This window comes from Protopterus annectens, chromosome 10.part0, assembly GCF_019279795.1.
Source record: "Protopterus annectens isolate FY-2018-M chromosome 10.part0, PAN1.0, whole genome shotgun sequence".
Lineage (NCBI taxonomy): Eukaryota > Metazoa > Chordata > Ceratodontiformes > Protopteridae > Protopterus > Protopterus annectens.
The window spans coordinates 809,675,738-809,688,510 of NC_056744.1; the positions used below are offsets into that span (position 1 = coordinate 809,675,738).

At 39.6% G+C, this 12,773-nt stretch overlaps 1 long non-coding RNA gene across 1 annotated transcript; it reads left to right on the top strand.

Moving 5' to 3' along the window:
- The first annotated feature begins 4,082 nt into the window (after window positions 1-4,082).
- LOC122812808 lies at window positions 4,083-11,019 on the top strand. The gene is made up of 4 exons (XR_006366575.1): window positions 4,083-4,220; window positions 5,724-5,904; window positions 10,209-10,375; window positions 10,471-11,019. It is a non-coding gene; the product is annotated as an uncharacterized LOC122812808 (long non-coding RNA).
- Window positions 11,020-12,773: the final 1,754 nt, after the last annotated feature.

Below are 12,773 nucleotides of genomic sequence, written 5' to 3' on the forward strand. Positions count from 1 at the left end.
GTGTGTGTGTGTGTGTGTGTGTGTGTGTGTGTGTGTGTGTGTGTGTGTGTGTGTGTGTGTGTGTGTGTGTGTGTGTGTGTGAATATATACAAATGGCAGTGAAGCAATAATGAAAGATGCCATAAATGTGAGGATAAAGATCTTCTTGTTATCCTATTTTTGTAGCATTGCCTAAATGTTTACTGTTTATTGAGAATTGCTCATTCAGTTCATTCTAGGAATATAATATAAATTTAAGTCAAACTTATCATTTGCAGAGGGTAGCTTACCAATGGGGAATTCCTGTTTTTTTACCACTAGTGAGGTTTCACCATCCACCCCCCTTTTCTCATTTTTTTCTACCTAGGGTCTGGGCATTGAATCGGCTGCTGCCACCTCTCTAGATACAGTGCTACTATCCTACCTTATTTAACAGTCATGCCTGACTACCAAAGCTCTTCCAGCACACATTCATAGGTTCAGAGATATACACTAAGCTAAAGACCACCAGGAACTTTGCAAACCTAGCCATGCAACCCAACCCAACTGTGTCCCATATAGCATGGGTGCCATTTGATGTCCATTCCATCCTTTTCATTGTTGGACAGTCTTGTTTCCTCTTGCATTGTTCCTGTCTCTCCCAAATCTTCGTCCCATGTATGAACAGCCATATCCAGTTCACTTTGAAGTTCTTTACGAATAGGAACTACTTTGGCTTTTGCTCTAAAGTAAGCATTCCTTTGTCTTTCCTACAGTGCGCATCATACCACCTGTCTTGGCAAATTCATCTTTATCACCTCCAGCTTCCTCAGCTGCTCTGCCTTCACTTCCTGGGTTTTTCTACCAAACAGAAGCACTGGATGCACCACTGTTTTGTTTACCTTACTTTTCAGCTTCTTGGGCATTGTTCTGTCACATACTACCTTGATACTCCATGCCAGTTGGCTGCAGCCCCACTTAGTCTTGCTTTGACCTCCTTATTCAGACTTCCTGTCTCAACCTCTCATCTCAGATACTTCTTAAAGCTATTAATCTGTTCCACTATTTTCCCTTCTAGCACAGTTTTTAGCTCCTTCTGATTCTGATGTGGCTTCACATTTGCATTCTATTCTCCTACATTTGGAGATATTCCTGTTTAGAGTCAGCTTGTAATGACACATTGTCTGCATACAGCATCTTTGTTGATCAATCCCTTCTAGTCTTATTGCTAATGTAGTCTTTCACTAGTATGAACAACAGTGGGCTCAGAGCTAAACCCTGATGCACATCCACTCTCACTTGGAACCCCTTTGCGAGTCTGAACACTGTTTACACTTGTGTCATTGTCCCTTGTACATAGCCTGCACTAATATTACCAATGTTTCTGGGACTTAACAACCATTGTAGGACTGCCCATATCAACTTTCTTGAGACCTTTCATATACTTTTCCATCTCTAGGTTCTTCTCCGCTGTCTGTCTCACTGCAAGCATTAGGTTGGTTGTGCTGCATCCTGATCTGAATCTGAACTTTTAATTTCCCAACTGACTCTTGACTACTCTGCATATTTCTATATCAGTCACTCTCTCCAGCATTGTTATGTTGTGTGACAGGAGCATGATACCTCTTTCCTACCCACAGATTTGAATGTTCCCTTTGTTCTTGTACAGTGGCACAAGAGTGATTATTCTCCAGTCACCTGACCTGGGATACATTTTTCTCTTCATGTTGCTGTGAGTACCCACAAGAGCCATTTCTCTCCTAACTCACTCAACAGTTTAATCATATCTGCCATGACCTCATCTCTGACTTTATTTTATTTAGTGGTGCTCTTACATCTTCTAGACTGGTCTCTTCAACCTAAGTTGTATATAGGGCAGTACAGCCTTTGTGGAGTTTTCCTCACTAGGAAGCTGCCGGTGTCCTTTGGACTGGTGAGTATGTTGTTGCAGGAATCTCTAATGAATGGTGTCTGAGGACTATCTACTTTACCTGTCTTTGCATTGCAGTCTGATACAGTTTCTTTGAACCATTTGCTAAATCTTTTTCCAGAAACTAGCAGAGTGGCTATAATGTCTTATTCTTTGCTATTGCAACTGCGCTATTAGCTTCTTTGTTAGCCAGCCAGTATTCCACCCTAGTCTGGACCATCTTTTCTATCTCCCACTTTTTTATACACTCCTTTATTCTTTTGATAATGTTGTAGACTTCTACACCCACCACTAGTTTTCCATATGCACCTTATTTATAGCAGTTGTGTAGTTTTCACACATGCTGCAGGAGATGCTGCCATGCACCTTATTTATAGCAGTTGTGTAGTTTTCACACATGCTGCAGGAGATGCTGCCATTCTTCTTTAAACCTCGTAGTTCTTTTTATTACAGAGGTGTTACAGCCATGAGAAGTTCCTTGAACTCATGTGTTTCACTCCAGTCACCTTTTAGGTTTTTAGGCTTGATTCTATTGACCTTTGAGCCTTCTCTGGCCATTGCTTGTAGCTGATTATGGCCACTGGTGGTTTATTTTGTGGGCTTACTGTTTCACTGGGGATGATATTGCAATCCATGTTTCTACCCTAATGCTCTTGCCTTACTAGGTGGAATCCTACATGATCTTCATGTTGGCCACTCTTGTATGTGACTTTGTGGCTGTTTCTCTTGATGAACCATGTGTTGGTCACCATCAAGTCATATGCCAGACAGAAGTCTAGAATGGCCTCATACTCTTTATTCCTGTTTCCCCACTCCACTCATGTGGACCAAGGTAGTCCACACATCCTGTTCTGTCGTTCCCACAATTAGCATTCAGGTCCCCCATTATCAACTCCAACTCACGTTGTCCTTCTTTACCTAGAAGGTCTTGCAACTGGTGCCTGACTGCATTCTTTTCCTCACCATCATAACCCTGCTGTGGAGCATAAGCTAAGATTCTGAATACTGTCCTGTCTTAACAATGGAGTCTGAATGCCATTTGTTTATCATTAATTCTGATGACATTCCTCACTGTCTTTAGGGAACTATCCTTCACCACATTTCCCAGCCATTTATAGTCTGTTCTCTCCCTGAGTCGCTTTCCTGCATTGCCTTTCCACTTTCTCTTCTAGTTCCACAGGATGCCCAGACTCTACTTCAAAATCATGTTACCACTTCCAACCTGTGTCCTGTCAGTGATCATATATTCATTATAGCAATTCTTATTTCTTGTTTGGAAGGTTGTTTGGTTAAGTCCAACGTTCACTCAAGAGAGCATTCCCGCTGGGCAACTGGACATTGGCCAGCCAGTAGCTTATTGACCAAGAGCTACTGAACTTTATGGCATGCACACACATTGCTCAACAGAGGCACATACACCCCTCTGACTGTTCACATGTATCCTTGGCAAAGGTCAGAGTAGGCTGCATTCTCAATCTATTTTTCAGTGGCAAATATCTACTCCTATTTTTGTTGACTTTAGTTAATGTGACCAAATCACTTGGAGCCATTTTTTTTGCAGCATCAAGTGATTATCCCTGACGATGCCGTAAGAACATTAAGTGCAAAGTACTACATGCTAAGTAAGCAGCTGATGGTCTTTTGAGGGATTATGAATGTAGTTTGGTTAAATCTTGGAAACTGTCGGAGAGTGGGAGCTTTTCACAAGTGAAGGAGAGGATTCCTTCAAAAGATACGAATAGAAATTAACAGACAGAAACACAGATATGTACACTTGCTGGATGAGAAGAGATGGGAGGTTGATGGGATGTGTGAAACATAATCCACATTTATTTCATTCAGCAAGAGGGTTCTTAAAAGGTCAAACAGAACTTTGATTTAATGGTCTTTTTTACTTTAGGGCCACTTCTTTTTGTCATCCTGCTCCTAGAACGGGCTATCAATTTTTGTCACCTGTATTTACTTGCCAAGTGGTAAAATTCACAAGGTGTGGTACTATATTTAAGTATATGAATTGTTCTTAATAAAAAGAGAGCACCATAAACACCCTTCGTGTTCATTTATCTCTGTAGCTGATTAACTCATGACAAAACTAATAACATTATATTAAAAAAATTGTCTATTTCCTAATTGCTCAAAGATTATCTGGATTTATTTATTTTATTTTTGTTACTAGGTAAAATAATCCAAAGGAATATTTAAACTAACTTGGGAAACATGAAAAAGACACCTTGAAGTCTCAAGAATTGTAATTCAGAAGAAACCTTTCAACGTGTTTTTCTTTGCTGTGGAAGGGTAAAGGGGTTCTGGGACATGAAGAAGAAATAGTCTGGTAATGAGTTGTTCAGAAACTCTTTTGTAAATATTTAATGTTTTTATTTCAGAAAATCTTCTGTAAATATTTTATTATTTGTGTATTTATTTATTTATCACATTGTTAACTTGGTGGATGAGTTGGTTCAAAGATCCTTTTAGTCATAACCCAGACCAATAGGAATAGACACTGACACATATATAGGTCACTGTTACGAATGCATAAATCATGTACTCAATTACACTAAATTAAATGCATATAAATAGCTGCACAGCTGACATAAGCAACAAATAACTGCAGCATATTTAATGCTGCATAGCTCAGTAATGAGTTTGCAAATCTATCATAAATAGCAGCCTATTATATAAGTTTATTATACAAGGAGTGGTTAACAAATCTTCACATAGATTATGCAGTCATAGAAATAGTACAATGCTAGCATGTTACAATGAAATAAACCTTGATATATTATAATTATGTCAGTGTTTTATAGGGCTGAAGGAAAGAGCTGTACAAAATCTGAATATTCTGTTTATGAGTGTTCTGGAATATGAGATGTGGGAATGAGGTATACTGCAGTCTGTTGAATGTCAATGAAGGTATTCTGCATGTTAACAATATACTAAATCAGTAAACGTGAAGATTAAAGACTTGAAAATGTCACATGATTTATTTAAAAGGGTGAAGGTTCTAGACTTGATAAAGTGTTTATGCTTTAATAACTTTTTAAGTTTTGTTTATTGTTTTTGTTTTGTTAATTTTAACAAAAGTCCTCCATAATACTCTTTCTGCTATCATCATCACTGCTTTACTTTCATCTATCCAATGCTGGCAATGTCATGTTTTAATTTATCTCTGTTTCAAGTTCACCAGACTGAGAAATGGTCAGCTACCAGAGAGACAGAAAACATATTGCTATCATGGCAATGCTATTGAAATGTTTGGCCAGAATATGTCCCTGTACTGTTTTCATTTATAAATTCTTTGGGTCTTTAGCTGTTCCGATGCAGGTTATGTGGCAATCAACATTAGAGATTCTTCCATATCTGGTTAATGCTGGTCTCCATGGCAACATGGAGTGTACTGTTTGCTTGTGGTGTGTGTTTTACTGGAAATAGTTTGGTACATGCACACCCAAAACATGTTTAGAACCATGACTATGACAGCAATATCCTGAAGCACCTCTCATTTACTCCAAAACTGCTAGCTCAGTCCATCTTCACAGCATGTGTGGGATGCTCAGTAACAGAAACTGATTCTGGGCTTATACAGTGTACATCTTGGTGGTGATGATGCCAGGTTTTCTTCTTCTAGCCATATTGCAAAGTATGGCTGCTACTGTGCCATGGATTTGGACAACAAATGGATCATCGACTTACAGTTAGTACAGGTACTTATGCAGATACCATCCATTCCATCATAATCATACAATGTGACCTATTTGCAATGGCTATGTGTGGCAGTGCTTATCTGTATTTTTTGTAATATTTTCTTAACATTTTTCACTTCAAATTTTTTCAGTGCATAAGGTGGCAAGCTCAGTTACTATGGAGTTGGAAGAACTGAAATGCGGACTTTGCTTTCTTGGCAAAGAAGGTGTTTTCATTGGCAGCCTGACCATGGACAGACATGTTTATTTAAATAGATACATGACAGTCATCCCAATATGAAACAGTGATTGGCATGTGACATATATCCAAAGGTAAGTAACTCACTACCAGCCATCATGCCTTATATAATCCTTGCTATAACCTTCACCTACTTTCTCAAGCCTTGTAACACTAAGAGTTATATTTGTTAACTGCTGCGTAATGCCTTTATAATTAACAAATTAGAGTTATACATGTCTTGTATACCTTTCAGTAGTGAAGAAACAGATGTACAAATGAGGTAAGTATGTCAGTAACAGAATTCTATAAGTAACCACTTATAATGGTATGGCTGAAGGAGCAATATGGAAGGAGAGCTACAGCATTAGTTTCCCTCAATGTCAGCATAGGTTCATAGGTTCATAGTTGTATACTAGGCTACTGAACACTGTGACCTTCATAAGCATAGCCATGCATCCCAATATATACCTGCTTTTCTGAGCCTTAGAGGTTATTTTAAGAACTATGTGTAAGCCAGAGTACAATGTACAGACTGCCTCTGTCCACCAGTAGACAAACAGATGCTATATCTGAGTTGAATTTCCGATTTTCCATCTTCTGGTCCAACTTATGTTTGAATAGGTTCAGGGAAAAACTCTGCTTCACATGGTTGGGAAGCCTGTTCCAAATGAGGGGATTTCCCTGAGGCATATGCATGTCCCTCTAGTATGTTCTATTAATGTCACGAGCAAAGTTCAAGTCCCTAGATTGAGTAGTTCTGATGCTACTGGTTTTCAGATATGTAAAAGGTCCATCAGAGCAGGATCCAAGGACATCTTAAATGCCAGGCAGGGCTCACCTCTCAACAGTCTGTAGGAAACTGAGCACAGAGATATGACTTTGAGGCAATTTATAAAGAACCCTGTATTCTTTTTGTGAAAAACATATGTGGACATTCCAGCTGCTGCAAGTGTCTGGTCAGGTACATACTAAATAGGGGTATTGTGCTAAATGATGGGTCTGATGAAGACCAAATACAGAGGAGCAATGACCTTTTTGGACCTAGATGTCAAGTCTTTGGTTACAAGTTGAACAACATACAATGATTTCCTTACTACCTCAGACATAGCCAGGTTATTATTGAAATATGTTGCAAACCTCTGACAAATGAGTCCACTGTTAGTGGTGTGTTATCCATGAGGTAGTTTCCTAGGGTTTACAGATTCCCAAAGAATATGGGGAGTTTTAAGTTATGGTTTTGGTGCCAGTTATTTGCCTATGTTAGTCCTTTCTGTAGGAAGTTAGTGTCCTGGGAGATTTTGTGACTACTCCTTATTTGCAGTCATCTGCAAACTTGGCCAGCCAGAGGCCCTTGTTATTGGCATAGACTTCTGAGAAAATAAATGCAACAAAGAGCAGGCCAATGCACAGAATCCTGAGGGACACTGTTAGAGATAGGCTGCTTTGCAGAGGTGATTTTCCCTATACTAACTTCATGGGTCCAATCTAAGAGTTAACTGGCTATCCAGTACATAACATATAGTTTACTGAGTAATTTCCTAAATTTCTTTGCAATGCCCAGTTGGGGTATTGTGCCAAATGCCTTAGAGAGGTTTAGGTAGTTAGTGTGCATTGTTTTGCCCTTATCCATTGCCTCGGTGACTTTTTCAAATAAGCAAATAAGTCCACCAGGTTGAGTAAGGGTATGATCTGACTTTCATAAAGCCAAATTTGGTTGGATACAGTGTCTGAAAGTTTCCTATCTCATTGTTAATCATACCCATGATACTTATTTCATTGGCTTTGCATATGAAACTAGTCAAACATGGGGTATGTTGTCTCCAGGGTCAATTGATGGAATGCCCTTGTTTAGAGTGATGATTGTTGCAGTCTTCCATTCATGTAACATAAAGCCTGTCTAGAGGTTATGGTTAAAAAGTGACGATAAAGTATACTTCATGATTCAAGAAATTTAAGAGGTATCCTTGGATATTATCAGGGCCCATTGATACTGTGTTCTTAGCCTTAGAGAGTGCATTTAGGACCTGTTCCTTAGTGATAGATGGGCAAGTTTATATTTGATGGTATCACTTTGAGGGCAGCCTGGGGGAGAGGGGACAAAATTAGAGCTCAATATATCAGCCAGCAGATTTTCTATATTTTTCTGCTCCATTGTATATGCTGCTGTTAGGTTTTCTGATAAACTCAAATAAAAAAAAAAATAATACATCTGTTACGTCCCTCGGTTTTGCCCACTGCCTTTGAGGTTTCAAACATAGCTAAAGAAAGTACTGTAGTTGGCCTTGGCCCAAGTGTCTGACTTTATCTCAAAAGTGGCTGTGGTAGACTTAATTTGCCCTCTTAGATTTTTTTTTAGCCTAATGAGGGAGATTTTATCCTAATGGGCATTGCATTTTGTACTTTTAGCTATGAGTTTTTCCATTTTGTTGTACAATCTGTTTATGTTTCAATTCCACCAGGGTGTTTTTTTTTTTTTTAGTTTGTTCTGGGCTTATTTCCAATATGTACAACTGTCTATATGCATCTATTTACATGATTGTACAAGGCATCATCCTGTTTAACTAATCTTGAGCTTGTTTTTGATGTGTATTGAGTCACCTCTACCTTTAGTCCCTTCCTGCGCAGTAGCTGGTCTAAATGTGTGGAAGGCATTGTATCCCTGCACTGCTGGAGTACCTTCCACAGCTTTAAACCATGTATCAGTAACTGTACAGATGTCTGCACTCTCCAAAGTGAGGAGGGCTTGGAAGGAGTGAAGTTTCTTTCTTAGGGTCTTATTATTGAGCATTAATATCTTTAGATCCCATAGGTTTCATTTTCTGAAGCTGGAAGGTTTGTCAGTTTGGCATTGCATAAAAAGACACTGCTGGAGAGGTCAATGTATTAGCCAATATTCAAAAGCCTAGTGGGAACAGTGCAAACCATTACTGGCAAAGCAACATGGTCTGCTGGCCATATCATCTCATGCTGACAGATACTGTACCCCTTTGAATGACACCAGATTCTAAGCCAATTAAAGTCAAACATCTTCTGTTCATATAGTGGGATCATCCTTGGCAAAGATCGAATGATGATCAATGCTAAGCTCGTACCAGCCTGGGACACATGGTCTGAGAGGTCTATAATGTCTCCTTTCATATAGTCCTGGGAGTTACATCTCAGTTCATTTATACCCACATGAACTATGATTGAGTTGTACTAGTTATGATTCATTGACCTGAATGCATGAGTGACTTGGTGGATCCTGGTCCCTTGACAGGCAACTGACCATGATGTTCTCTTTGATCAGTCTTGTGAGTGGGCTATCCATATGTATTACAATAGAGTCTCCTATGAGTAGAGTACTGGGTAGCGTGTTGGCTTGCCTTATGGACTTTGAAGTTAAGGCTCCATGGGGTGTGGCTGTGTGTGTGTGTGTGTGTGTGTGTGTGTGTGTGTGTGTGTGTGTGTGTGTGTGTGTGTGTGTGTGTGTGTGTGTGTGTTTTAGGTGTTGTTTTAATAATGTGCTTTTGAGTTTGCTGAAGATATTTGATGCTGTTTCAGTGTCTAGGAGATCTTTGGGGTTTAGGAAGATTTTTTTAGTGCCTCAACAGATGTTAGTGTATGTGTTGGGTACATACACTGTATGGTGGGCACAGGGCATAGTGTGTGTGTGTGTGTGTGTGTGTGTGTGTGTGTGTGTGTGTGTGTGTGTGTGTGTGTGTGTGTGTGTGTGTGTGTGTTATTGACAACCTGATTGTTATTTTGAATGCCTGTATGTGAAAGTCTTCCTTCCATTGTGTATGATTGCATCCCCCGCATAATGTATTGATTTATCTATGGATTTGTTGGTTGTCAATGAACATAAAACAATTGCTGCATTTCCTCAGGATGCCCATATCCACCAGAGATGGAGAAATTGGGAAAGTGCATATGCATGATGTTAGGTCCTGCTAGGTGAACTACAATGTTCTGATACAAGAGGGGTTGATAGAGAACTAGCTTGGGTGCTTTTGAGGCTAGAAGCAAAATCTAGGCTATGTAGGACTAGATTCATGGGGCAGTGGCCTTCAATGCATAAATTAGTTGCTCTTTGCACAACTGAGTTAATGGGTACAGTTTCAGATGCAGTTTTATATGGAAAATCTAGTTTCTAAGTGTCTGCATCTATATAAGGCCCTGTTAAACACAAATAGCCCTTTGGCCACATAAACAACCTCACGTTAAGCCTTCCTTTGTGTTTCTCAACTTGGACAGACCAGGCAGTCCTAGTGCCACTTTGAATACATTTGTTTCAGGAAAGGCAGGTATATATGTAATCAGTGTGCCAACTGATTAATGTACCATGTGGTTCATTGCCTTGTTGAATTGACTGCCTGAACACAGCAAATGCTAATTTAACTTCTTGTCTACATAGGTATTAGTCAGTGCAAAATGGAGGTCATATCAAACCAGTGTTTACTGAGGGGCATCCCCACTATGCATCCATTACATCAGACATCAGCACTGGAAGTGCATCATCACATGTTTACTTTTTTTTACACCAAAGGTGATACACTACTTCTTTGACAGCATGCAGACCAGGTAATATGACCCTTGGAGAGTTAACTATGTAGGGCTGTCTCGTCATTTTCTACATAATAGGCACAGTGTTTTTACTGGACCTTTCTCCTTTCTAGGTTGATGAAATCTGCACTGCACTTCAATCAGAATGTTATTCGGTCACAGAAAATCATGGTTGCTGGTGAGGCTTAGTAGACAGTATTATACCCGCAAAGACAAGGAGGTGAACCCATCATGAAGGAACTGAAAGTGCTCTAACTTACAGTACTGAAAGCTTCATCTGCATCAGTACTTATGTCTTCCATAATGTACTGTATAGCATCATTGGCTGTTTAGCATATGTATGACTGCAATATGTACTGACTTGCAATTGTTTTTATAGTGCTTGAAATAATTCATGCAGTGCAAGTTACTACCAATTGGTGTGTGTACACAATACCAACATATAACAGCATCTCTGCTTTCATTTAAGATGCGTGTGGACTTCAAAAAGGGCTCTTTTCTCCACACAGAAGATATTCCATCATGCATCTAGGCATTAAATAGAAATATGTTAATACTACAGCCCACAGTAGCCACCTCCAAATATAAGCACCATAGCAAGACAGACCTCATTGAATGTTTAAGAAGCAGATTGCATTATAGAATGAATGGAATATATGATGGCATACATAGGTTCATAGATTAGTACTAAGCTAACTGCCCTTGCGAGCCATTTTAAGCTTAGCCAATTCTCCCTTGTGAGACTCAAACCCTGCACCTTGTGTTCGCAAGGCAAACACCTTAACCATTAGGCCACCCTCCCAACCCAACATGTTTGGATTAACATGGACTTCAGAAATAAACTGACTGTGATGAAAGATAACACTTGTTATTGGAGGAGTTAATGGAAAAAGAATGTACCAAGGTTGACTACATCACAATACTAGACATATATATGGTATTGCACAAAATGGGAGAGTCCAGCACAGAATGAAAGCAATCATTTCGGGACTCTGTCTTCACTTACTATAAAACCAATGTATGAATCACAGCCAGTTACGGTGTATGCTTTTGTTAGGTTTTCTGATAAACCCAAAGGAAAAAAAAAAATAATACAGTGTTACTTGCATCAGTGCAACTAATCTTACTTTTGTGATTGTTACAGTGCTATTTGTTGTGTCCTTGAAGAGCAAAATGCTTAATGACATATTGTATGACTGCATTTTTACTATGATGTGATACAGATGAGCTGTAACAAAAGTTACAACAATTTCCAGCGATCAGAGATTGCAGCAGATGTAGAGTGCTTCTGTTGACAAATGGTTTTGTGATATAGTATTGAAGTGTGATCTGGCTGTGTATGATTCAGTGATACATGAGTAGTATACTCCTTAATAAAGGAATGTTAGTACTGCTGCTCTGTGCTCTGTGAATGCCATGTGCATGTTCATTTGTGATTACTGTCATCCCATTCCTCTGACCATTATCTTTGTCAATATGTTCTGAATGGACACCTGTAGGTTCATAGGTTGGTACAATTCCCTGGATATTTCTTCCCACAATATTTACTTCCCTGGACCCCTGTCTAGCAGGGCAACTGATGTGATCCATGGGGTGAATTTCCTATCTCCCATCCAGTCTTCAAGGTTCCTTTTGAAGAAGGTCAAGGAGGCACTCTGCTTGACATGTATGGGCAGTCTATTCCAGAGTATGGGGAGTCTCTGGGCCAAAAACCTATCCTTCCAGCATGTTTTGTTCATTGTGATGACAAGGTTTAGATCCTTGGAATGTGTGGCTCTGAGGGATTGGGATTTCTTTAAGTGCAGCATGTCCAACAGTTCAGGGTTTGACATGTCCTTGTATGTTATGCAGAGATCACCTCTGAGTAGACGATATGCCACAGAGTATAGCTGGAGTTGTTTTAGACAGTCAGTATAGGGTATCTGCTTTAGGCCTTTGATTCTTTTAGTGAGGTATTTCTGCTGCCTTTCCAGCTGTTGTAGATGTCTTGTGAAGTACATACCAAACAGGGCGTTGTACACTATAATGGGTCTAATGAGGGATGAGTACAGTGGGACAATGACCTCATTTTGTGATGAGGTGTGCCACATAGAAGGATTTCCTGACTGTTGTGGCAATGTGGTTATCGAAGGTGAGACCACTGTCCACCTGCATCCCTAAGTCTCTCATCACTCTTTCAGTGTTTAGTGTACTGCCACCTATGTGGTAATTCATGGGTACATGATTTTTCCCAAAGGGGATAACTATACATTTCTTGGCATTAAGCTTGAGCCCATGGCTCTGGCACCAAGCATCTGTTTCTGTAAGGCCCTTTTGTAGAATATCCACATAATTTGGGGATTTAATAATGGCTCTCAGTTTGCAGTCATCTGCAAACTTTGTTAGCCAGAGTCCCTTAGTGTTGGCCTGTACATCA